The sequence below is a fragment of the Podarcis liolepis genome (assembly GCF_965112155.1).
Source record: "Podarcis liolepis genome assembly, chromosome: 8".
NCBI lineage: Eukaryota > Metazoa > Chordata > Lepidosauria > Squamata > Lacertidae > Podarcis > Podarcis liolepis.
The window spans coordinates 6,181,416-6,207,598 of record NC_139560.1 but is presented as its reverse complement, the minus strand read 5'-3'; the positions used below and the strand labels follow the sequence as shown (position 1 = coordinate 6,207,598).

Here is a 26,183-nt window from a genome sequence, read left to right as displayed (position 1 = left end):
ATGTGGTCTTGGCGGCCGCTCCCTGTAGAGCTTTGTACAAGCGTAGAAAACGAGCCAGCCAACTGCTGGGACTTGGGCTTGGAAGAAGGCTCTCCTCTTTCGAAAAGGCTTTACAAAGCATTTTCAAATGGGCTCCGAACCCCCATCCATCAAGAGGATTCAGCACTCCCGCTCGGAAAGTTGGCAGAGGCGAGGAGACCGGGATGATTAAGCAGTTGGGGCTTCATTCAGATAGCACTAAATCACCGTTTAAGCCCCACTCCTTCCAGTGGGAGTGATTTAACTGCATAGTTCATGTTCCCATTGAAATGAACAAGGCTGACGTGTGCTCTGGACTGGCCTGGATCGTGTCCCAACAACATTTAAGAGGCAGCCTTTGCTCTGCGTTGGGCAGAACACAACAGGAGAAACTGCGGCCGTCAGGGTCCGTAGGCGACATTCCAGGTATCTTAGGAGGCATTAAGACCTAGGCTGATGGTGCCAAGAGCTGTTCTCTTCTTCAGATCTTTAAATAGGCACATGCATCAATTCCTCCCATTGTGATGCTGATCTTCTAAGGTCAAATATAGCCTGTTTGTGGCACTGGGTCAGTTGATGGGTTAGCGGATTCAAAACCTCCATATGTTGTTGCACTAGAACTCTCCTGGTCCCTGGCCAGTCATTGGTCATGCTAACTAAGGCTGGTGGGGATCGCAGTCCCGACATCTGGAAGTGTGAAGATCAGAGGATAATAGTGCCAAAAACAGGAGATAAGCCTCTGCTGATCAGGTGAAAGACATGTGGGTGTTTCAAGGCACCTGTTAGGGGCCAGTTCTGGATTTGACTCTCTGGCTGACAAAGTTTCCATAGCATAATTTTAAATTAATGTCCTGCTTCTCCTCATTATCCCTCTAATTCCTGTAGCTTCAGGTCTGCTGCTTGGTAGCAACTGGGGGGGGGGGGGGAGGAAAAATTGTCACACGTGTGGAAGGCTTTACCCAGCTCAATCTGCTGAATGTTAACTGACCCAACTGCAATTTAGAGAAATATAACACTGGGGACAGCAGCCATGAAAAAAGCAATGACAAACATAGACAGCATCTCAAAAAGCAGAGACATCACCTTGCCAGCAAAGGTCCGTATAGTTAAAGCTATGGTTTTCCCAGTAGTGATGTATGGAAGTGAGAGCTGGACCATAAAGAAGGCTGATTGCCGAAGAATTGATGCTTTTGAATTCTGGTGCTGGAGGAGACTCTTGATAGTCCCATGGACTGCAGGAAGATCAAACCTATCCATTCTGAAGGAAATCAGCCCTGAGTGCTCACTGGAAGGACAGATCATGAAGCTGAGGCTCCAATACTTTGGCCACCTCATGAGAAGAGAAGACTCCCTGGAAAAGACCCTGTTGTTGGGAAAGATGTAGGGCACAAGGAGAAGGGGACAACAGAGGACGAGATGGTTGGACAGTGTTCTCCAAGCTACCAGCATGAGTTTGACCAAACTGTGGGAGGCAGTGGAAGACAGAATTGCCTGGCGTGCTCTGGTCCATGGGGTCACGAAGAGTCAGACACGACTAAATGGCTAAACAACAACAACAACAACATTGGGGAACAATTGTTTTCCATTTTCTGTTGCATGAGATTTTTGTTTACACATTTTTGTCTACTTGAGGAAGCCATGGTCCGATCTGAAAAATAAAAATATTTAGGTTACAAAACTGTAAAAATAAAGAAAAAATAATGATTAATTATTGTTTGCAAAACAATAATTACCATGTGGTTAGGGTAGATCAACGTGTCAGTCTCCACTTATCCCCAGTGTAAATATGACATATCGCAAAAGTTGGAAATTGGAAGATAACTATAGCATGTACATGAAAATCGATTTCAGATTTGAAATCAGCATTGAGAGAACATATAAGAAGAGTTGAAAAATTTTATGCAAAAGAAAATGAAAAAAAAAATTGTTCCCCAGTACTGTATACTGTGTATCCCAAGGGAATACATTTTTTTGCATACCTCCAACTGTACATAGATATACATGTCATTTTCAATGCTATACATGTCATGTTCAATGATATGTGTCACTTACATTTATACTCATATTGTACCATTTTGGCTATGTGTTTAATAAAATATTGAATTCTTGCATTGTGAAAAACAAAGATTATGGTGAAAAGTGAAAACATGAATTGCAAAAACACTAGAGCTTACAGAACAAAACCAACTTCAGATATGAAATCAGCACATTGAAATTAGGTTAGAACAACTGCAGGTGTCAATGCAACAAAAGTTTTGTTCCCCAGTGAGAACAAAATCCTTCCTTCCTTCCTTCCTTCCTTCCTTCCTTCCTTCCTTCCTTCCTTCCTTCCTTCCTTCCTTCCTTCCTTCCTCTCTCCCTCCCTCTCTCCTCCCTCCCTCCAGCATATTTCTGACAATTATCTGAATCTGATAATTTTGGCCTCTAATTTTTCCTTAAGTTAATTTCTCCATGTTTCTACACCCGCTTGCAATAAATAAATAAATAAAGCAGTCCTCATGAAAATTCACCAGCATTGTAGGGGAATTTCTCCGAACAGTTTGGTGTGCAATTTTTTTGCAGAATATACACATTTCTGCAAAGCAATTTCCCCTTACCATAATGCATTTTATATGCCATTTTCACTCATATATGCATTTCTATGCACGCTTTGCCTTAGCACGTGCAAATTTCTGCACGTATCGCTGGGCTGGAGAGCGGCGTTGCAAAATTAGGAGCGGTGCGAATTTTGAAGGATGGCTGTGTTTCAGTTCACAAATGGTTTCACAAAGTGCGAATTAGGTAGTTTCACTTTTAAACGTGAGCTGAATTGAATTCGTCCCCCATCCCGACTCTGAAGAGGGGTAGGTAAGGGGGAAGATGTGGGGAGGGTTTATCTTTCCATACCTGGGTGCCCCTTTTTGTCTAAAATTGTCTCTCCAACTCCCCTATTCTTTTTACATGGTTGGGGCAGACCTAGGCTTGCTGCTTTTCCAACAGTGAAAATCTGGACCAGAAAGTTGTTAAGCTTTTTGGGGGCAAGGCTGTTCTACCCAAAACTGTTGAGCTTTACAGTGGTACCTCGGGTTACAGATGCTTCAGGTTGCAGACGCTTCAGGTAACAGACTCCGCTAACCCAGAAATAGTACCTCAGGTTAAGAACTTTGCTTCAGGATGAGAACAGAAATCGTGCAGCGGCGGCGCAGCGGCAGCAGGAGGCCCCATTAGCTAAAGTGGTGCTTCAGGTTAAGAACAGTTTCAGGTTAAGAATGGAAGTCCAGAACAAATTAAGTTCTTAACCCGAGGTACCACTGTATTGGCAAAATAATGCCGTTTTTTAAATGGAAAATCGGCAAAAATGGAACTGCCAACTTGGGCTACCATACTGCCAATTTTTGTACCAATTTCCATCCGGACACTGCTGACAACTGCAGTAATCCGGATATGTCCGGAAAGTCATGGACATATGGCAAGCCTATGCTTCCGTGATTATGGACGTGGGTGGCGCTGTGGGTTAAACCACAGAGCCTAGGACTTGCCAATCAGAAGGTAGGCAGTTCGAATCCCCGTGACGGGGTGAGCTCCCGTTGCTCAGTTCCTGCTCCTGCCAACCTAGCAGTTCGAAAGCACATCAAAGTGCAAGTAGATAAATAGGTACCGCTCTGGCGGGAAGGTAAACAGTGTTTCCATGCGCTGCTCTGGTTCGCCAGAAGCGGCTTAGTCATGCTGGCCACATGACCCAGAAGCCGAACGCCAGCTCCCTTGGCCAATAAAGCGAGATGAGCGCCGCAACCCCAGAGTCGGCCACGACTGGACCTAATGGTCAGGGGTCCCTTTACCTTTACCTTTATGCTTCTGTGACAAGTCCTGTGGAAACCTCCTAAAAGAGATTACAGTGGTACCTCGGGTTACAGACACTTCAGGTTACAGACGCTTTAGGTTACGTACTCCACTAACCCAGAAATAGTACCTTAGGTTAAGAACTTTGCTTCAGGATGAGAACAGAAATTGCGCGGCTGCAGCATGGCAGCAGCAGGAGACCCCATTAGCTAAAGTGGTACCTCAGGTTAAGAACAATTTCAGATTAAGAATGGACCTCCAGAACAAATTAAGTTCTTAACCCGAGGTACCTCTGTAGAGGCAATATTTTTGCAACAGGAAGAATCAAGAGCCAACACCCAGGAAAGGATTTTGGGTTTCAGGCAGACGGTTGGCAGAGAGGTTGCTGAGTAGACCCTCAGTGGACGGGACATTTCGGCGACATGGAGGAAGGCTGTGCCTGCCGATCTCAAAGGCGATGGGAATTTGGATTAAGACTTTGCACAGGATTGCTTCCCGCAGACTGGATTCTTTATCACCTACTTGATCACTGCTTTTGCCAGAGAATTTGACAGAGGGTAGATATTTCTTGTTTCCCACCACCAACCCCTTTTCAGGCCAGAGGTTTCGTGGGACTGGGCCTTTAATGATGTCTGCTTGTCATTCACAGCTGAGCTTTCTTCCCAACTCTGGGTGGATTTCATGGAATAAAGGCCATTTATCAGTCTAGGTAAGTACAAGGCCTCATCTTGATTTGTTACAGAGTTCAGTCCCACGAGAAGCAGCAGGGGCCACCAAGTTGAGTTGTCTTTCAAATAGGATTAGGCCAGTGTATAATCACAGGCTGCCAGCGACAGTAAGCCCTTGATAACACTTGCTGGGAAACACAGGTGAGGAAAGTGCTGTGGTGCTAAGTTTCTGCTTGCAGGATTCCACCAAGGGCCAGGGCCTTCTCAGTGATGGCTCCGACCTGGTGGAATGCTCTGTCCCATGAGACCAGGGCCTTGCAGGATTTAACTTCCTTCCTCAGGGCCTGTAAGACAGAGCTATTCCACATGGCTTTCAATTTGAACTTACCCTGTGTTATGTACTGAAGTTCTCACCCTGGGTCAGCAGGGGGATACTGTAGATAGTTTTCACTCAGGTCCACATATGCAAATAAGGGATTGAAAGTGACGTTCAGTGATTGGATAGTTACAGAAAGTGGTTACTGTTGCGTTGTAGTGGAGCTCTATATAAGCAGGCTGGCTGAACCCTTCCGTTCAGTTCTGTTCTGGCCTGTGAATAAACAAGAGCTGCTTGAAGAATCGCTGTGTCGTCTGATATGTTCACCCACAACTTAACAGCCTGATCTTTTATTTCCCTTCCTTCCCACCCTCTCCCCTTTTTATGAAGATTACCCGCTCTGGGATCCCACAGCTAATTCTCCCCTGGCCCATAATAGGCCTAATTTAGCCAGCTAGCCCTGGTGATCATCTAATGTTTATTGGATGGATTTCCCCCCTAAATTGATTTTGAATTCTGAATTTATTGTTTTTCACATTTTGTACTGTATTTTATGCTGTTTTCTGTTGCATCAATTAAGTGTTTTAAATTTGTTGTTAGCCGCCCTGAGCCCGGTTTTCTGAACTGGGAAGGGCAGGGTATAAATAAAAAATTATTATTATTTATTATCTGGTTGGCCACTGTCAGGGAACTGACATCGGAGCTAGAGGCGGAGGGAAGGCTCTCAAATGATGCTGGAGAAGGGCCCAGCAGGGAGAGAGGCAGCTCCGCAAATGGGGAAGCAAATCAGCACAACACCAGGGATATAGAGGGGCTGATGGGGGAATCGACAAGAGGGCTCCAGGACTCTTCACCGGACACCAGCGGGGAGAGCACGGGTCCTCCGCTACCCACGCCCACCCTGCGCAGAAGACTTCCGCGCAGAAAAAGTAGGAGGAGACTGGGTGTCAAACAACTTTTATGTTGGAAAAGATTTAAGAAACGCCCACTGATGGATTCTGCTAGCGACTGAGGCAGCCACGAAGTGAAGGGCTGTCCAGACTGAAAGGTTTAACAAGGCAACACAGCCAGGAGAGGCGGCAACTTACGCACGAGCAACCCATACACATTACAGCCACCATCAGAACAAGGTGTTGGCCTGGATGGGCCATTGGTCTGATCCAGAAGGGCTGACAGTAAGATCTGTTTGACAGTGGAATGGTCTCCCTGGGAGGTGGTGGACTCTCCTTCCTTGGAGATTGGATGGCCATCTGTCATGGATACCTTACCTGGGATTCCTGCATTGCAGCGGATTGGACTAGATGACCCATGGGGTCCCAACTCTACACTTCTATGATTCTATGACAAGCTCTGAAAGATCTGATGAAGGATCCTTCCAGGGAAGACCACAAACAAGGTATGAACCCTGTCCTCCAGAAACTGGTATTCATTGAACTCAGGGGTCCGCAAACTAAGGCCCACGAGCTGGATAAGGCCCGAGGGACTCGTTTCTCCGGCCTGCGGCGACCTCCACTGCCTGCTTTTACTGGCACTGTGCTGTGTGGCTGCCCACTTCCGGGTCATGGGAGCACCGGAAATAGCTTGGGCGCATGCGCAAGGGTTATTTGTGCATGCACAAGCATTATTTCCGGTGCACATCCGGGTCGGAGAAGGCCCGTGCACATGCGCACAAGCTATTTCCGGTGCTCCTCCTCCTCCTGCCCTCTGGCCCACTGCGCGATCGGCACTGGCGACACCGGCCCGAGGCGCGGTAAGTTTGCTGACCCCCGATTTAACTGTTGTGACTAGTACCTTCTCCATGAACTTGTCTTGTGCTTGAATCTTCCTTGAGGGTTTGCCAATAGAGGTATCTGTTTGGCCACTGTGAGAATGGGATTTTGGACTAGATGGGCTTGATCAAACAGGCTGTTCTTATGTTCCCCAGAGCCGCAGCCACATCCAGTGGTTTAAGGCTTCTTTGGTTTTGCTTTGCGTGTTTTCAAAAATTGAAATAAATAATGTGGGGTCCTTTTTCCCCCAGCCCGGTTTTTGCCTTCTACCTTGGAAGGCCACCTTCCGCCTTGCTTCAAAGAGCTCTCTGCCTCCTCTGTGATGGAGTTTCGACACCGCTGTGAAGATCTGCCAGCTTCTCTGCAGCTCAGCCACAGGGCAGAAAACAGGGGCACATTCCTGGCCAGCCCAAGATAGAAAGTTTCCCATAACTTGCAGCCAGTGGGAATGCAGCTATTTACGAGAGCACCGCTACATCTGAAGTTAAAATAATGAGAGAGAGAGAGAGAGAGAGAGAGAGAGAGAGAGAGAGAGAGAGAGATGAGATCCACTGAACTTGTCATACTCAGTGTCTTTCCAAGTTCTTTCAAAATCATTCTATTTAGGAACAGAATATTGCCCAATATAAATGCCAGGGGAAGAACAATAGCCCTTCTTTGCATACAGAAGATCTCAGGTTTAATCACAAGCATCTCTAGTTACCAGTGGGCAAATCTGTCGATCTGGGCTATTGTCAGTTTCTGACAGGAGTGAGCCAGTGGTAAATTACACTGAGCAAGTTGGAGTCAACTCCATGTTAGCAAAAACAGGATCTGCGCAGGAGTGCCTGGCCTAATGAGCACAGCAGCTCATATCCGGCAAGTTCTGCCCCCATGAAGCAGTTGCTCTCCAGGGTTTCCCCCAAGCTATCTGAGACTGCATTAAGTTCTCCTCTGCCTTTTCATGTCTCTTCTGCTTCTGGAAGACAAGTGGAGAGTAGAACTTGTTGCAGCGGGGGGTGGACACACATGACTCTTCACCAGTCTGAATCATATCTGCCTCATTTTTTGGCTCCACGGCCTGTCAGTCACCGGCAATGGTGTGAGGTGCAAGGTGCTTTGAAGCCCCAAAATCGGGACTTCAAAGCCCCTTGCAAGGTGCTGCTAAAATGGACTCTCCGCCTTCCGTTTCAGCAGGGTATTCCATACAAACCCCTTCCTGGAAGGAACTTGTTCCCGAGTTTGTTGATCTAGAGCAGTAAGACACGAGCAACGAGAACAAATGAGCAACGTGGTCGTGTCAGAGCCATTACTTCTCCATCTGGGCTGAGGCAGCACCATCTGACGTCTCCAGCAGCCCTGCGGCATCTTGCCGAATGCGGAAAGCTGTGTTAGGTTGTGACCTTGCGCGTTTCCTGCTTAGACAGGTTGTCAGACAGACACAGAGCAGAAGAGAATTTCAGGGCTCAAAGAGTGAGAAAAAACACCATTTACTGACAATGGCTTTGTCAAACAAGATAGGGGCAAGGCAGGCAGGTCACTGGGTTGGCTGCTTTAGAGGAAATGGTGAGGAAAAGGCCAGTTCCCTTCCTATCAGTTGCTCCTGCCTGGGGACCTCGGAGAGAATTTGGGGCCCCTCAGGAGTCCCTAATGGAACAAATCTTGCATTTCCCACTAGACAGAGAAGAATGGGTTTATCTCCAGTGTTTGAGCAGGTGTTTGGAAAATAACATCTCTCTGTTTCCTCTTCCTCAATTAATCTCTTACCACGGCTGTTCTTCCAGAGGTGCCTTTGGTTTAAAATAAAATACAATCAATTGCTATTAATATTATAAATTGCACAAGGCATTGTGGAAACTCCCATTCATACACATCAGATCCGGAGAGAGATGCTGTGAATTTTGGCAGCTGTGGGAGAGCTGCGCATGTGTTATGCTAACATTTTATTCTAGAAGGTATTGTGCGGCAGAGGAGGAAAAATGGAAACATCATGGAAAATGGGGCGGGAAGCTGAGAAAACACAAATTTATGGCGTATTGACGTATATATGTTAAACTTTTGAAAATTCAATAAAAATGTATTGTAAAATAGAAAAAAGAAGATAACATTTTGATCTCTTGCTAATTAATCTAGCCGCAGGACCCTTCTTACGTTAACACTAAAAAGAAACAACCTTTTCCTGTTTTTGTTAGTTAATTCACATACTGTATATTCTGTCTTAATGAATGACAGATGCCAGGAATATGCTTCATCGGAAGAACTCTGTTGCAAGGGAATGGGATGTTGAGCGTTTTCCCCCTCAAGCTCTCCACGCAATTGCTTGGGACACAAGGGCAAAACTCCCGCACTGATTGTTCCTTAGAGGGGAGGAAGTGGCAGAAAGAGAAAACGGTCATGGAAAAAGCGTATAGCCGCAGTTTCATTTGAGGGCGAAGGATGGAGTGTGAGAACGCTGGCAAGATGGATGTTGAAATAATAGACAAATGAGCCTGGGAACGTATAGCAGTGTGGAATGATACGCAGGATATCTTTTCCCCCACTGGGGTTTCCCGTCCATGGAATTTGCTTTCAGGTAAACAAGTCAAATGTCTGGATGTTGTGCCATTATTAGGGACTGATGGCAATACCCCAAAGGGACCAACATCAGTGCAAAATATCCGGGTTCTGTAAGTTCCAACTCTCCACTGACTTAAAGAGAAATCCCTCCCACATTCCATCTCTTTGCAGAAGAGAGACACTTACTTATTTTTAAAAATGGGATCCGGACAGTCATGGTGAGACTCTCAAGGGGAAAGTCCCCTGGCTGTACCCAAATTAGTTTGCTTGACGTCACAAGCCGCTGTCCGCAACAACCCCGGCAACATCGCAACCAGGCCTTTTGAAGATCTTGGGCGCAGATTCAACAAACAGGTTCTGCTAGCGCACAGCCTTTCTCAACCTGTGGGTCCCCAGATGTTGTTGAACTACAACTCCCATCACCCCTAGCTAGCAAGGCCAGAGCTCAGGGATGATGGGAGTTGTAGTCCAACAACATCTGGGGACCCACAGGTTGAGAACCACTGGTAGCAGAAGCACTGTGCAAGGACTTGCCGTGACACAATGGGACTTTCCTGCCTCTTCAACTTGCATAAAGGGACCCCTGACCATTAGGTCCAGTCATGGATGACTCTGGGGTTGTGGCGCCTATCTCTCTTTATTGGCCAAGGGAGCCGGCGTACAGTCATGTGGCCAGCATGACTAAGCCGCTTCTGGCGAACCAGAGCAGCTCACGGAAACACCGTTTATCTTCCCGCCAGAGTGGTACCTATTTATCTACTTGCACTTTGATGTGCTTTTGAACTGCTAGGTAGGCAGGAGCAGGGACTGAGCAACGGGAGCTCACCCCGTCGTGGGGATTATACAAGAAGTTAAATAGAGATACAGTATAAATATCATATCTCCCAAGTGCTCCAGAAAAAAGGGACATCCAATTTTTTCATGTGAGATCACAGCAGCCATTTTGGGTGCTCTTTTATACTGTGATCTCACACGGTTCCCCAAAATGTGCATTTTTGGGGTGCCTCCCAAGATCTCACCCTGGAAAAGGCTCCTTTCCAGGTTGAGAGCACGGCATGGGTCACATGACTCACCCAGATTTTGGCTCTGGAAAAGTTGGATGGGATGAAATACGAATAAATCACAGCTCTACACTATACAGTATGTGTGCCTGATAAATATTGTAATGAACAAAATGTAAATATTTTAACCATCAGTCAAACATGAGCTTTCCTATCTCTACTCAAATAAATCACACAATTCAGTTGACTTTCTAAGAAAAATATTACCTGATCTGTACTCCCAGCTGATTATATGGAATTAAACTCCCCGCCCTTTAGCAAAGGGCATAGATTTGCAGAATCACTCTCCCAATAAGAAATAAGATCTTGTTACTTTAGTCCCTGTGGAATGAGGCTGGTGGTTTCAGTGTTTGTGACTTTGTACTATGCTGTGCTTGCCTCTCTCTGCCTGGGGTTTGACACAGGGTTAGGTTTTAAAGGTTTATTATGGATTTTCTACTGTATTACATTTTTAACCGATCCTGTATGCTGCACAAAGAGGGCTTGTTCTATGAGGTTCCTAGCAAAGTACATGCAGACACAAAATTAAAAGACGCCTGCTTCTTGGGAGAAAAGCAATGACAAACCTAGACAGCATCTTAAAAAGCAGAGACATCAACTTGCCAACAAAGGTCTGTATAGTTAAAGCTATGGTTTTCCCAGTAGTGATGGATGGAAGTGAGAGCTGGACCATAAAGAAGGCTGATCGCTGAAGAATGGATGCTTTTGAATTATGGTGCTGGAGGAGACTCTTGAGAGTCCCATGGACTGCAAGAAGATCAAACCTATCCATTCTGAAGGAAATCAGCCCTGAGTGCTCCCTGGAAGGACAGATCCTGAAGCTGAGGCTCCAAGACTTTGGCCACCTCATGAGAAGAGAAGACTCCCTGGAAAAGACCCTGATGTTGGGAAAGATGGAGGGCACAAGGAGAAGGGGACGACAGAGGATGAGATGGTGGGACAGTGTTCTCGAATCTGCCAGCATGAGTTTGACCAAACTGTGGGAGGCAGTGGAAGACAGGAGTGCCTGGCGTGCTCTGGTCCATGGGGTCACGAAGAGCCGGACAACACGAAACGACTAAACAACAACAACAACAAAGCAAAGTACATAAAAACAATGATTGATTGGTTGAATGAATAGTTTAGGGCTAATTGTGATGGAGAAGAGAAAATAGAAGTCCCCCCCCCCCCAAATGGCTCAAATATTTGACTGAAAGTTTTTCTGAGTCCTTTCGGCTGTCTGCAGGGTGGAGAATGTCATTTGTGAAACAGTTCCTCTCTTCCGCATTTTGGGAGGTATGAAAGAAATGTTGGGGGCAGTGGCAAAGGTCCCCTCCTGGTTTGTTTGGGGTTTTTTTTGCTTCTGCTGGCCACAATATTTATTACCCCAAAAACTACTTTCTGTATTCCAGATTACAGCAGTGGGGAGCGGAGAGGGATATCTGTGAGTTTCATCTTTTCCTGACAAAATTTTCCCCACTCTCGAAAACAGTCCCCCTGTTTCATGGCCTAATAATATGGAGAACATCTTGTATCAGTTAAAAGATGTTAGGAGGAGGGAACTGCCCCCTGTTCTCACAGTGGCCAAGCGGATACCTCTATTATGAAACCCGCAATCAGGTTTCAAACACAAGACCACTCCCCGCTTCTGCAAAGTACCAACATCTGGAATAGTCAAAAGCATGCTTGTTGTCATTTTCCATCCCTCATAAGTAGTTGCCATGGAGACTGAAAATGCTAAGAGGGGACGGGAGGAAATCTGCATACCCTCCAACATTTCTTTGATGAAAATAGGGATGCCCCATTCCATAATAATAATTTTACTATTATCTTACTCAGCAGGCATCCCCAAACTCGGCCCTTCAGCTGTTTTGGGACTACAACTCCCATCATCCCTAGCTAAGAGGACCAGTGGTCAGGGATGATGGGAATTGTAGTCCCAAAACAGCTGGAGGGCTGAGTTTGGGGGTGCCTGTCTTACTGGGTTGCCCCAGCCACTCCAGGTGGCTTCCAACACGTATAGTAATAAAACATTAAATATTAAAAAAACTTCCCTATACAGGATTGCCTTCAGACAGCTTGGGGGTCGGATAACTCCATAAAAAGGTAAAGGTAAAGGGACCCCTGACCATTAGGTCCAGTCGTGGCCGACTCTGGGGTTGCGGCGCTCATCTCGCTTTATTGGCCGAGGGAGCCGGCGTACAGTTTCTGGGTCATGTGCCCAGCATGACTAAGCCGCTTCTGGCGAACCAGAGCAGCACATGGAAACGCTGTTTACCTTCCCGCCAGAGTGGTACCTATTTACCTACTTGCACTGTGTACTTTCAAACTACTAGGTTTGCAGGAGCAGGGACCGAACAACGGGAGCTCACCCCATCGCGGGGATTTGAACCGCCGACCTTCTGATCGGCAAGTCCTAGGCTCTGTGGTTTAACCCACAGTGCCACCCCGGTCGCAGGATAACTCCATACCCTCCAACATTTCCCCAATAAAAATAGGGACATCCTGAGGAAAAGTGGGACATTCCGGGATCAAATCAGAAACCGGAACGGCGTCTCTAAATCAGGGACGTCCCTGGAAAATGGGGACAATTTGGAGTGTCTGCAACCCTCTCTCCAGGGCTACCTCCTTACCAACCGAAACCTGAAGCAGAAAAAAAAATGGGTGCCATTACCACAGCAGGGAAAGTATAATGGCTGAATGGAACAACCAGCCGGTCTCCTTCCATTGCTTTGAAAGCATGCTGCGGAAGATTCTCCAAGACGTGAGAGCAGCACGGGGCCTCCTCGGCTGCGGTTTCCTCGCATTTCGGGTGCACTGGGTTTATTTTGCTTTGGAAAGGGGATTTGTAAAGCCGCTGACATGGTTTACACATTTTAAACCACAAGGAACACGAAGCGGCCGGACTCTATCTTCCCGTTATGTCAAACGTTCACGGTTTGCTTTGACGAAATCTCTGCTGAGATGGGTCTCGCCTTATATTTGAATAAACAGAGAGTGAGAGGGTGGGTGGAAAGGGGGGGGGGACTAAATTCCTGCCCTCCTGAACCAGACAAGACAGAGGAACTAGACAAGGGCGAGGCACATGGAGAAAGCAGTGGCCACACAGACAGACCGCGGAAGGAATGGGCCTGGTATTTTACGGAAAGGGCCACAGCGCATTAGCTTTAAATGCAGAAATTCCCAGGATCAATCCTTGTTGTTTTTATTAAATATTTTAAATTAGTTTTTTAACATATAATTTTAAACTATTTTTAACTATTACATTTAAATATCATAACTCATATCTCTCTTCTTTCTCTTCTTTGCAATATTTCATATATTCCTCCTTACTAAATGTTAAGTTGTGGCTGAATATATCAGATGACACAGCGATTCTTCAAACAGCTCTTGTTTATTCACAGGCCAGAACAGAACTGAACGGAAGGGTTCAGCCAGCCTGCTTATATAAAGCTCCACTACAATGCAACAGTAACAACTTTCTGTAACTATCCAATCACTGAACGTCACTTTCAATTCCTTATTTGCATATGTGGACCTGACTGAAAACTATCTACAATATCCCCCTGCTGGCCCAGGGTGAGAACTTCAGTACATAACACTAAACTTCTTGTAGTCCTACTAGTATAATTATTGATTACATTTGCTTTTCCAATAATGCGTATATTTCTTCCAATCTTCTGTGAATCTCTGGTCCCGCAGGTTTCAAATCCTTCCTGTCATTTTATCCAATTCTGCGTAGTCCATTCTTCTTTCGTCGGTATTTCTTCTTGCTTCCATTTCCGGGCCAACAATACTCTTGCCGCTGTTGTTGCATATAAAAACAATTTAATGTCCTGTCTATTAATATCCTCACTTATAATGCCAAGTAAAAATGCTTCTTTTTTTTAAAAAAATTTATATTTCAACATCTTTTTCATCTCATTATATATCATTTCCCAGAAGTTTTTTACTTTCTTACATTTCCACCACATATGATAAAACGATCCTTCTTTTTCTTTACATTTCCAACATTTATTACTTGTCTTATACATCTTAGCTAATTTCACTGGTGTAATATACCATCTATACATCATTTTCATCATATTCTCTTTCAAAGCATTACATGCTGTAAATTTTTATTCTTTCTTTCTACAACCTCTCCCATTCTTTTAGCTGTATATTATATCCAAAATCTTTTGCCCAGTGTATCATAACTGATTTCACTTCAGGTTCCGTCCTTGTTGGTGGCATCAGTGGTAGACCTTGAGGTCTTCAGTTTCAGTGGCAATGCCAGAATTTCACCTCTCACCTTCCATTCTGCATCCTAGTCTGCTACCCCCTGTGGCTCTGCATCCATTGCGACCAAACCGGTTCCACTACCTGAAATCTGCCTCTCGCTTTCTGTGTGTGCAGGTGTGTGTGTGTGTGTGTGTGTGTGTGTGTGTGTGTGTTATTGGGCTGTGGTTGACCAACCAAGATGTCCTACTGGAGCCCTAGAGCCTTTCCTTATTGCCTCCTCACCCTTCACAATTCAAGCTGAATAGGATCTCAGAGCAGAGCTGGCGAATCTGAGAGGTCCACCAGCAGGATCTGACCCTCTAATGCAGAGGTAGGCAACCTAAGGTCCATGGGCCAGATGCAGCCCAATCGCCTTCCCAATCCGGCTTGCGGATGGTCTGGGAACCAGCGTGTTTTTACATGAGTAGAATGTGTCCTTTTATTTAAAATGCATCTCTGGGTTGTTTATGGGGCCTGCCCATAGCTGTCAATGTTTCCCTTTTTTAAAGGGAATTTCCCTTATTCCGAATAGGATTCCTCGCAAGAAAAGGGGAAAGTTGACAGCTATGGGCCCGCCTGGTGTTTTTACATAAGTAGAATGTGTGCTTTTATTTAAAATGCATCTCTGGTGTTATGTACTGAGTTGAATGGGATCCAAAATGCAGCAGTCTGATTGGTCCTAGAACAATGCAGCAGTATGATTGGTCTGCTGGAGCCACCCAATCCAGCTCCAGATGGAAGTGAATCCACAACCTGATTGGCCTACAGGAGAATTCTGGAATTAGCCAATCACGCGCAGCCCATTGTGTAAATAATGTATATAGAGCAGATACTTTGGGGAAACTTTCATTCCTCCTCACCACTATGAGCTGTATAAAGAGCATGAAAACCACTCTCGACTCTGAGTATATTTAATCTGGGTTATTTACGGGGCATAGGAATTCGTTCCTTCCCGCCCCCGCCCCCCCCCAATATAGTCTGGCCCACCACATGCTCTGAGGGATGGTGGACCGGCCCATGGCTGAAAAAGGTTGCTGACCCCTGCTCTGATGGAAAAGCAGCAGTATACTCCATTAGCTACGAGGACAAAATTGCTGCAATTCATCTCTTTGACTCATTAGCATGCTGTCTTGAAAGAAGATGTTTAGCACTGAGGGTGGAAAGAGGAAAAAATCATATATTTTTCTGGCCAGGATAAAAAGCAGATTGCTTGTCCTGCTAAACACAGGAGGACGGAAGATTGATTCTGAACCTTAACTGCGCTAATATCCATCTATTTGATCCATCAGTCTTGTGTAGTTCCTTTTTCTCCTGCTTGTTGCTAGAAGGGAAGTTGGGGGGGAAGGCAGCTCAGTCGGTAGGGCACAAGGCTCTCAGGGCGATGAGTTTGAGTCCAGTGTTGGGCAAAAAGATTCCTGCATTGGACTCGATGACCCTCATGTTGAGGAACTGTGGATTTTTGTTGATACACCATCATGGTACATCAGTGAATGTCACTGGACCTGCCACTACTCTGCGGTGTTCTCTGCTCTCTTCATCCACATACGCTCTGCTGTTAGTTTTATATCATCCACCCATTCTCGTCTTTTGAAATTTTGGTGTCTCCATACCAACACTGTTTATTCTATATGTCCTGCATATGTCCATTTCAACAACCTTTTCCTACCCACCCTACATCCAAAAGTGTTGATCTTTGTTATATCCAATTATAAGTTGCATGTTCAGACCCAGAGACCTCCCCCCTAAATAAGCATACAATTGACTCAAATTTTAGTTTCGGTTTTCAGCAGAATTCCCGCCACAACTTTATTGATTGCAGAAAAGTGAGTGGTTGCATAGGCTCTGATTCGACTAGCTCCCTGCACCCTTGCAGGTAGCGCTGACCCAGAGCTCAATCATAGGTCAGCCAAGGGTGAACGCCTGAGGCAGGTGAAAAGCCCAGGAACAGACCCTGGTCACGTCCCAGATGCTCCCCTGGACTCAGACACGGGAACAACCCCCTCTTGGTGGTTGACCAAACCAAGTTGAGTCCCTGGATTCCTTTAACGAAATACCCTTCACTTAGGGATGGAGAGACTGTTCTCCCATCCCTATCACCTGAACCACTGCCTATCCGCAACCTTACAAGTTGTGACTATTTGCTACGCGGCAGGCAAAACCCAAATGGCAACAGCCAATCAGCGAAGTGGGGAAAATTCCTGCCGTGCCCCTGTCCCAACGACAGACGACACACGACAGCATAGCAAGGTCAATCACAAAATGCCCAAAATATAGGGAGAGGTGGGCGGGTGTTCCGATGCACGAGCCGAAAGAGGAAGCTCTGGGTCACGTGCGTAGGTATATATAGGTCCCTTGGTCCGTTTAGACGGCACCCCATTGGCCAGATTAAACCCAGCAACGAGGGATCTACCAATCGGGTGTTGTGGCTAACCAATTGTACCCACCCACAACACAGGGTGTCAGTTGTCCAGGTCTCACTGCAATTAGTGCCCTCTTTAAGGGAGAAAACTGATTTGCATTACCTGGGCAGCCTGGCCATTCTTTTGTGATGGTTAATACTTTAGTTCCTGAATCCAGGTCACAGGATCACCCTATTCATATGCAAATACACTCTTAAGACAGGATTTGTAAGGGGAAAGACAATAGGAAGGCTTTCCCCGTTTGCCTCCCTTACTGCAGAGGAATATTTGAGGTCACTGGGAGAGTCAAAATGGCTTCAGGTTTGCTCTCCCATACTATTTCAGACATATGGTTCAAATATTTAGATATGTGTGCATTTATGAATATTTATTCTGTATTTGAGACCTTAGAATTATAAGACCTTAGAGACATAACACCTTCACCGTGGGAATCTTGGGAGACATAAAATGGCGGCCACCAGCCATGGAAACCTGTGTGTTGTTGTCAGTGTCATGGAATTGCAGACTTAGAAGAGACCATGAGGTTCATCTGTTCAAAGCTGGCCGTGCTCACAAAGACCAGTTTCCTCTGGTGCCAGTTGTCCAGGTCTCACCGCAACACGTGCCCTCTTTTAGGGAGGACACGATTTGTTGGTTTTTTTCCTTTCAGCATGACATGTTGTGTTGTTCTTAAGCTGTTCATGCTTCTCTGAGTCCTGGTCCAGTTCTCCTTTCCACAAGACATCACAGTTAACACGCCCATATTGAATATTTTTTGCTTCCAAATCTCGCCCAGCTTAAACAAACACTTTTATCAAATGGGACATAACCAGAATGATCTGCGAGAGAAGCTACTTCATTAAACACACACACACACACACACACACACACACACACTGCTTTTGAAAAATCACCCTCACTTTCAGAGTGGACCCTCTTCAGCTTTGTGGCAGCTCTGTGGAATCCTGCCATGTTTCGTCTGGTCTCTTGTCTTGAATCAATCAGGGTCATCCTAACCTTCTGCAAAAGAAGCTCCACTCCAGTATTGCAAGTTACAAGCCAAGGCAGATAACAGCAGCTAAAGCATAAGCTGACCAAATTCTCTTGCCAATGCATGCTGAAAGTCAAAATCATCTGCATGGTTACGGATGCACGTACAGAAGGCTCTGGAACTTCCACTTGGGGGTTATTTTTAGTGTTGGTGCTGACCTTTAAAGCCCTAAACGGCCTCGGTCCTATATACCTGAAGGAGCGTCTCCACCCCCATCGTTCTACCCGGACGCTGAGGGAAGTGAGGTTACAGGGAACCAGGCACAGGGCCTGGCTATGTGTTTTCGTTTTCTATATGGCACTGATCATGGGGCCAACTCAACCATTGGGCAAAGTGAGGCGTTTGCCTCAGCTGGAAGATTCAGGTGGGTAGGAGGACCACTAGTGGACCACAAATCCCAGCATCCCTGTCCATTGGCCATACTGGCTGGGCCTGATGGGAATTGGAGTCCAGCAACATTTTAGCAGCTTAGCCAACCCCACCTTGAAGTACTGTGTGTTGTTGGTGACAGGCGCTCTTCACTCCTGTGTGTCCTTGAGCCCCGGGATTCCCAAAACAAGGAAAATGGTTTCTTCTTCCCTTTGACTATCCAAGAGAGCTTTGTTCCAGTGTGCAGTTCCATCTTTGCAAATTTGGATTCCCAGCTGTTATGTACTGAGTTGAATAGGATCCAAAATGCAGCAGTCTGATTGGTCCTAGAACAATGCAGCAGTATGATTGGTCCACAGGAGCCACCCAATCCAGCTCCAGGTGGAAGTGAATCCACAACCTGATTGGCCTACAGGAGAATCCTGGAATTAGCCAATCACGTGCAGCCCCTTGTGTAAATAATGTATATAAAGCAGATATTGTGGGGGAACTTCAATTCCTCCTCACCACTATGAGCTGAATAAAGAGCATGAAATCCACTCTCGACTCCGAGTATATTTCACCACCGTTGCACGTTTGCACCGGCCACATTTGGGCCTGGTGCTAAACGGCTGCAAATTCTCCTGACGTTCAAGAAATGCCTTCCTGTTATGGAGATTTCAGCCCGTTTCCAGGACCGGGTCTCCCTGGGACACCGGCCAAGGACTCATTGCTGGGAGATGCTGTCAGGCTCCAGTCAGGCTTTATCTATCCCCATGAAAACTGCTCACAGGCTACAGGCTCATCGTGTACCAGCAGAAACGCCTTTCCTGAATCACACTTTCCTGTCGGTCTCTGAAACATAGCACTAGCCTGAGTCCAGTAGGATACAGAGATATGAGCGATTTATAACTTGGCGAAGAACTATAAAGTGGGAAGGGTATTCCCCAACACCCCAAGACTATGTACGTTCTTTCAGAGAAGGTGCAGCATTTGAGTTACGTTGCTACAGAGACCTCATTTTGGTGGAAGAGAGCAGACTGGGAAAGGGCAGGGACCCTGCTTGTAGACCACATTGCGGACTGTGCTAAAAAGCATAAGATGCTAAAATATCCTAAAAGGCAACTTAAAGCTAGACTGGCTCTCTGCTTGTTTTATTATTATTATTATTAAAGATTTTATTGATTTACAAAATTGTGTGCAATACCTCTCTCTCGTATCCATCCCCCCATGTAACATTTTTACAAATCAGTTTCATTTGTTAAGACATTAGGAAGAAAAGGGGGAAAGAGGTGGAGGGGTGGGAAGATGGGTGGGGTCGGGTGGCGATGTTCCTATTTTACTTACTATATGTAGGGTTTGGTGTCAGCATCGCTTGCGCAGGTTCTTTGCTGTTCACATGTGTTCCTTTGGTGGTGAGAGAGGTTGGGGTTGGCCTAGGGTGTGGTTATTCATTTGCGGTTGGCTGTGGTAGTCTTTGTTTTCATGTGTGAGTGTGGTGGGTGGGTGTCTTGGATCAGGTTAGCCATATTGATTTGTATGCTGTTGGTGGATTTTTGTCATTGTCTTGTTGGGCTGTGTATGTGATAAAGGGGAGCCACACCGGGGGTGAAAGGGACACAGGTGGCGCTGTGGGTTAAACCACAGAGCCTAGGACTTGCTGATCCGAAGGTCAGCAGTTCGAATTCCCAGCCTGACTCATCTCTGCCTCTTGGTCTCCCTCATCCCTTTCTCCTGCTTCAGTTTCTGCCTCTGATTCTGAACACCTATCTGCCACAGACTCTTCCTGCTCACTAAGTCCTATTCAGTTCCCAGCACCTCTTTTCCCCAGTCTGCTCCCTCTTCTCCCTCATCATTGTCCCGCCACTAATCCCTGGGCTCTGAGCCTTCTTCCCTCGGGGGTTCCCTAGCTGGCTCTTCCCAGCATCCCTCTGCTCTGTGAGAGCAAGGCATTTTTCGTTTTCCTTCTTAGATGAACCGGATCATTCTGATCAGAGAGAGGATAGCAGATTCCTGGAAGCTGGGGAGAAGTTCAGCTCAGAGAAAGGAGGTCACGGAAAATACAAGCATTTCAGAAGGATAGTTAGGTCAGGGGCTCACACATCTGGGGTTGTGCCACACTGGGGAAGAATTGTGGGAAATCAGACGTCACGGGGCAGTTTGGGAGACTCTATAAGATGCTGTGAAAATTATAGTAGTATTGAGGCAGAAGAGATTCGGGAAACATCGGTTCAATTCCAATTTCCTCTACACACACACACACACACACAACACACACTAGGTGAGCTTGTTGTTACTCGATACAATCCACTAAAGTTTTAGGACTGACCATCTTTGATGTGCCTTGCCGTTTGATACCTTCTAGGATTGTTTTAAGATGCACAGGATCATTTGAACCCAGAGTGTAGGAAGTACAAAATAAAAAAAAAAAAATTCCTTTCAGAAGCACCTTACCAATAACAAACTTAGTTGGTCTCTAAGGTGCTGTGGGTTAAACCACAGAGCCTAGGGCTTGCTGATCAGAAGGTCGGCGGTTCGAATCCCTGAGATGGGGTGAGCTCCCGTTGCTCGGTCCCTGTTCCTGCCAACCTAGCAGTTCGAAAGCACGAAGTGCAAGTAGATAAATAGGTACCACTCTGGCAGGAAGGTAAACGGCATTTCCGTGTACTGCTCTGGTTTGTCAGAAGCGGCATAGTCATGTTGGCCACATGACCCGGAAGCTGTACGCCGGCTCCCTCAGCCAATAAAGCAAGATGAGTGCCGCAACCCCAGAGTCGGCCATGACTGGACCTAACAGTCAGGGGTCCCTTTACCTTTAAGGTGCTACTGGAAGGAGAAAAAATAATATTTTATTTCAACTACGGCAGACCAACATAGCTACCTACCTGTAGTTAGAACTGTAGGAAGTACATTAGGAATGTTCCATACTGGAGAGAACCCACAACCCAAAAGTGTGGGACAAGTACTCCCCCCCTCCAACTCACAAATTACATAATGTGTTTTTTTTTAAACCCCACTTAATTTTTCTCCCTTTGAATTCCTGGGTAGCGCCGGGCACTTCTGGCTAGTCTTCCTCTTGCCACATTTCTCAAAGGCTCTCCAGTCTGCCCTCCGTTGCTTTGCTAACTCTGAACTTCACCTCCTTCCAACATTTCAGGCTCCTCAAAGCAAACACATGGAGTTTTTAAACAGTTATTTTTAACCAGCTGTCAACAACGACAGGAGAAAGAGAAGTGCGGGGAGGGTGGGAAACCTGCCAGAAAACTAAACATCCGTTCATAATGCTTGTCCAAACGTGATGGCAATAAATTAGCTCCCTGTGTATCTTTTTCTTTTTCTTGTTAAAATAAGCAACGCGAGACACAAAACAGAGAAACGCGGCATGAGTTGTGATGGTTGGCGCAAACATAGGGAGGTGTAAATTTTCTCCAGTCGCTGCTAAAACAGCTCAGTAAACTCCGAGCTCAACTTAAAATGTAACAGGACAGAAATACCTAAGTGGGTTTCGTTTTTGCCAACAGCCTCATTATTGATGTAGCCTCATCCTGCATCTTCCGAAACTTTTCCTAAAACACCTGGGTGGATTGCATTCTGCAAACACCCCAGCTGATGATGTCAAGTTGCATCTGCGTCTTCAGATATTTTCCTAAAATACCTAAGTGGATTACGTTTTGCAAATGCCCTAGTGACGTAGCATCATCCCTACTATGGGATGCATCTGAATCTTTTCCTAAAATACCTAGGTGAATTACATTCTGCAAACACCCTAGTTATTAACGTAGTGATGCATTTGTGCCTTCCAAACATTTCCTGAACTACTTCCTTCTGCTACAGTAATTTGCGGCCAAGTATACCGGAAGGAGTGTCTCCAGCCCCCATCACTCCAGCTCCGAGGGCCTTCTGGCAGTTCCCTCCTTGCGAGAAGTGAGGTTACAGGGAACCAGGCAGAGGGCCTTCTCGGTGGTGGCGCCCGCCCTGTGGAACGCCCTCCCATCAGATGTCAAGAAAATAAACAACTACAGTGGTACCTTGGTTTGCAAACTTAATCCATTCCGCAAATCCGTTCTTAAACCAAATTGTTCTTAAACCAAGGTGTGCTTTCCCATAGCAGCGGGGGACTCAGTTTGCAAATGGAACACACTCAACAGGAAGCGAAACATGTTCTTGTTGTTTAGTCGTGTCCGGCTTTTCATGACCCCCTGGACCAGAGCATGCCAAGCACTCCTGTCTTCCACTGCCTCCCGCAGTTTGGTCAAACTCATGCTGGTAGCTTCGAGAACACTGTCCAACCATCTCGTCCTCTGTCGTTCCCTTCTCCTTGTGCCCTCCATCTTTCCCAGCATCAGGGTCTTTTCCAGGGAGTCTTCTCCTCTCATGAAGTGGCCAAAGTATTAGAACCTCAGCTTCAGGATCTGTCCTTCCAGTGAGCACTCAGGGTTGATTTCCTTCAGAATGGATCGGTTTGATCTTCTTGCAATCCATGGGACTCTCAAGAGTCTCCCTCCAACACCATAATTCAAAAGCATCCATTCTTCGGCGATCAGCCTTCTTTATGGTCCAGCTCTCACTTCCATACATCACTACTGGGAAAACCATAGCTTGAACTATACGGACCTTTGTTGGCAAGGTGATGTCTCTGCTTTTTAAGATGCTGTCTAGGTTTGTCATTGCTTTTCTCCCATGAACAGGCGTCTTTTAATTTCGTGACTGCTGTCACCATTTGCAGTGATCTCACCATCTGCAGCGATCAACATGTACTTATTCTAAGGCAAAGTTCACAAACCTAAACATCTACTTCTGGGTTTGCAGCGTTCTTAATCCAAGTTGTTCATAAACTAAGATGTTCTTAAACCAAGGCACCACTGTACCTGACTTTTAGAAGACATCTGAAGGCAGCCCTGTTTAGGGAAGTTTTTAATGTTTGATGTTTTGTCGTGTTTTTAATATTCTGTTGGGAGCTGCCCGGAGTGTTTGGAGAAACCCAGCCCGATGGGCGGGGTATAAATAATAAGTTGTTGTTGTTGTTGTTGTTTTGGGGTGAAATCCTCTATACAGTGGTACCTCTGGTTGCGAACGGGATCCGTTCCAGAGCCCCGTTCGCAACATGAGCAGAACGCAACCCACGTCTGCGCGTGCGTGGGTCGCAATTTGCCGCTTCTGTGCATGACGTCATTTTGCGCGTCTGCGCATGTGCGAATAGCGAAACCCAGAAGTAACCCTTTCCAGTACTTCTGGGTCGCCGTGGGACGTATCCTGAAAGAACGTAACATGAAGCGGACGTAACAAGAGGGATGACTGTAAAGGCTTTTTGCCGTGCTCTCTTATAGCAGGACATTATGGTCCTCATCACCTTGAGGTCCTCATCAGCTAAGTTCTACCTCCACCGCTGGAGGCAGAAGACCTCTGGATTCCAGTTTCTGGGAATCCCACAGGAGAGGAGTTGCTGCACTCAGGTCTGGCTGACGGGCTTCCTCTTGGAATGTCTGTTTGGCCACAGTTAGAATGGGATGTTGCGCTACATGGGACTTTGGCTGACCCAACAGCCAGATCCTCTCATGTTCTTGAGGAGGCCCAACCGATGAGGAAGTAGACTCACTGTAGAAGGTGAGCAGAACGGCTTCTTCTTCAAGGACCCTCCAAAAGCTGGAGCCAACCCTGGCTGGAAAGATCCACGAGGCTGTGTTATTTTCTCTTGACAAAATAAAAAACAGGCAAGGAACTAAGCACATAAGCTGCCCTAGCAATGATAACAGCCTTCAGGCCAACTGCAACCTTCTTCCCACTGCACTAGCATCCCAGTGAGTAAACGACTCCTTTGCCAATAATTCTCAGGGAAATATGAAACAGAGTAACCTCTAGCCTCTGTAGTCTGGAAAAACGTGCCCCCTCCCAAAACCCTGCTAACTTTGAAGTTGGTCACACTGGACTTCTGGAAAGAGCTTGGGGAGCTTGGAAAGGGCAAACCGTTCCAACCTAGAGAGAGAGAGAACAATTTCAATGTACCATACGAGCTCTGTGATGTGAGAAATGTTGGCATCCTATTCTAAGAGCGAGTCGGCCATTTTACCTGTGTCCTTTAATTAGGCAGAGTGACTCCTTCAGTAAATCTTGGTGATGTCTGGTTCGTAATGGGCCAACCAACAGGTCTGTATGCTAGACACCACAAGGGCAGATAAAGAAGAAGAAGAAGAGTTTGGATTTGATATCCCGCCTTTCACTCCCCTCCAGGAGTCTCAAAGCGGCTAACATTCTCCTTTACCTTCCTCCCCCACAACAGACACTCTGTGAGGTGAGTGGGGCTGAGAGACTTCAAAGAAGTATGACTAGCCCAAGGTCACCCAGCAGCTGCATGTGGAGGAGCGGAGACACGAACCCGGTTCCCCAGATTACAAGACTACCGCTCTTAACCACTACACCACACTCCTTCCTAGGTGAGAGCAAAGGCTAGCTTTCGACTTTGATCTGAGAGGGACAGCTTGACTTTGGCGAGAGAAGCAAAAACAGTTCGGAGGTTTGGAAGGAGTTTGAGAACAAGCCAGGATCTGAAATCATGGTTTGATCTTGGCTTGTTCTTACTAGACATTGTTTAAACAAGCCATGGTTTCTTAAATTTGGACATCACAGGGAACTGTGGTTAGCTTAAAGCAGAATGTGAAAACGGCTGCTCTCCTTTCTCTCCAAAGAGGATGAACACACAAGTTTACAGTGTCTTGAGGTCTCGTTTGACACAATACTAGTCATAATATTGACATATTATGGCTCTCCATCATCATAATGCCATCACACAAATCTATGACACAACTGCACTTGGAGTACTATGTACAGTTCTGGTTGCTGAACCTCAGAAAGGACATTGTAGAGTTGGGGAAAGATTCAGAAAATGGAACCATTTTCTGGAACCAAGTTGTTTCAGGGGCTGAAAGAACTCCAATCTGAGGAATTGTTACATTTGGGCATTTTTAGTTTCGAGAAAGGACTCGGGTGGCGCTGTGGGTAAAACCTCAGTGCCTAGGACTTGCTGATCGTAAGGTTGGCAGTTTGAATCCCCGCGGCGGGGTGAGCTCCCATCGTTCGGTCCCAGCTCCTGCCCACCTAGCAGTTCGAAAGCACCCCTAAGTGCAAGTAGATAAATAGGTACTGCTTTATAGCGGGAAGGTAAACGGTGTTTCCATGTGCGGCACTGGTGCTGGCTCGCCAGTGCAGCTTCGTCACGCTGGCCACGTGACCCGGAAGTGTCTTCGGACGGTGCCGGCTCCCGGCCTCTTGAGCGAGATGAGCGCGCAACCCCAGACTCGGTCACGACTGGCCCGTACGGGCAGGGGTACCTTTACCTTTACCTTTAGTTTTGAGAAAATGAGAATATAAAATTATTCATGGTGTGGAGAGTGGATTGGGAGAAGAAGAAGAAGAAGAAGAAGAAGAAGAAGAAGAAGAAGAAGAAGAAGAAGAAGAGGAGGAGTTTGGATTTGATATCCCGCCTTTCACTCCCCTTCAGGAGTCTCAAAGCGGCTAACATTCTCCTTTCCCTTCCTCCCCCACAACAGACACTCTGTGAGGTGAGTGGGGCTGAGAGACTTCAGAGAAGTGTGACTGGCCCAAGGTCACCCAGCAGCTGCATGCGGAGGAGCGGAGACGCGAACCCGGTTACCCAGATTACGTGACTACCGCTCTTAACCACTACACCACACTGGCTCTCTCCCTCTCTCATACAATACTAGAACCCAACGAAGTTGACTCTTGGGAAACTGACGGGAGGCAAAAGAAAGTACTTCTTGAACGATGAAATTTGCTCCCACAGGAGAAAGGGATGGCCACCAATTTGGATGGCTTTGAAAGTGGATTAAACAAGTGGTTCCCAACTTGGGGTTCGGGAACCCTGGGGGGGGGGTGTCCGTGGAACGTACCCAGGGGGTCCGCAGCCCCATCCCTTGTTTCCCCCCCAAGTAATTTTTTTTTTGTC

The 26,183-nt window shown here is 46.5% G+C and overlaps 1 long non-coding RNA gene across 1 annotated transcript in view; it reads left to right on the top strand.

Moving 5' to 3' along the window:
• Positions 1-26,183, top strand: part of LOC310713246 — a 124,274-nt gene that overhangs the window by 89,308 nt on the left and 8,783 nt on the right. The window lies entirely within an intron of this gene.